Genomic DNA, 1780 nt, shown 5'->3' on the forward strand with positions numbered 1-1780 from the left:
TGAAAAGCAATACCACAATACTAATAAAATGCGTCAACCATGCTACAAAAATTCAAGACCAAATTTGATTTATATATAAAAAGGATCTAGATCGCTTAGCTCGGATCTGATGGTCCAAACACATTGATAAATTGTTGGGAGGTTTTTGTGTTTATTTTCCCAAGCCGATGGTCTAGATCCCTTGTAGCTAGGATCTGATGGCCCAAACATGTTGGACATGAGAAGCTGGTGGGTAGGAAATGTCCAGTGTTTTGTATTATTTTGTTGCTTCCGTTCTAGTAGTTCTTCTTTTTAGATTTGAATTTCTTATTCGTAGGACTTTTCGCTTTGGGAATAAGCAAAAATCAGTTATGAGCCCATTAATTTGCATCATGTTTTGGTTTTCAATGTGAAACCAACATATGCATGAGGCTAGTCATAGTGGGAGTAACTTAGTTAGTAGCATAGCGCACTTCAAGATTTTTTTGCTTATGTGGCATGTAGTTAATAAAGAGAGAGGTGTTTGGAGTAACATAATATGTTACTGTAACATAGTGCTTCCCGAGAAAGGATGAGTCTACAAGCTAATAAATGAAGCTGTCTATGACACTGGTACTACTTTGCACTATGAAGATAGTAATTTAGACTAGTGTCATATGCATGACACTAGTATAAGTTACTCCCCACTATGACCAGCCTTAAGGTGAGGGTTGGTTATGCATGTAGCATTAATATGTTGACTATATCACCCAATTAAGTCCTTCTTTATTGTTGGGACCATAAGTATGTGACTGACAACCCATGAGGGAAGGAGCATATCTAAATTTTACAGTCTTTTTGAGAAGTAAAATCACAATACTGATAAATTGCATCAACCATGCTATAATATTTCAATACCAAATTTGATTTATATATAAAAAGGATCTAGGTCAGTTAGCTCGGATTGATAAAGTCGATCAACCATGCTATGAAATTTCAAGACCAAATTTGATTTATACATAAAAGGATCTAGATTGCTTATCTCAGATCTGATGGCCCAAACACATTGATAAATTGTTGGGAGGTTTTCATTTTTATGTTCCCAAGCCGACGGTCTAGATCTCTTCTAACTAGGATCTGATGGTCCAAACACGTTGGGCATGAGAAGCATGAGGCTGGTGGGTAGGACATGTCCAATGCTCTGTTTATTTTTTGTTGCTTACGTTCTACTTCAGATTTGAATTTCCAATTCGTAGGACTTCTTGCTTTGCGAATAGGCAAAAATCAGTTATGAGCCCATTAAAGTGCATCATGTATTGGTTTACAACATGAAACCAACCTATGCATGAAGGAGAGGGGTGGTTATGCATGTAGCATTAATATGTTGACTATATCAACCATTTAGGTCCTTCTTGATTGTTGGGGTTTTAAACATGTGACTAAAAACCCACGATGGAGGGACTATGTCTAAAGGTTACAATCTTTTGAGAAGTAATACCACAATACGATAAATTGCATCAACCATGAAATGAAATTTCAAGACCAAAAGTGACTTATGTATAAAAAGGATCTAGATTGCTTAGCTAGGATCCGATGGTCCAGATAGATTGATAAATTGTTGGGAGATTCTTCCCTTTATTTTCCCGAGCCAACGGTCTAGATCTCTTCTAGTTAGGATCTGATGGTCCAAAGACGTTGGGCATGAGAAGCAGGAAGCTAGTGGGTAGGACATGTCTATTTCTTTGTATTGTTTCGTTGCTTCCATTTAGTAGTACTTCTTTTCAGATTTGAATTTCCTATTCATAGGACTTCTTGCTTGGGA

This window comes from Triticum dicoccoides, chromosome 2B, assembly GCF_002162155.2.
Source record: "Triticum dicoccoides isolate Atlit2015 ecotype Zavitan chromosome 2B, WEW_v2.0, whole genome shotgun sequence".
Lineage (NCBI taxonomy): Eukaryota > Viridiplantae > Streptophyta > Magnoliopsida > Poales > Poaceae > Triticum > Triticum dicoccoides.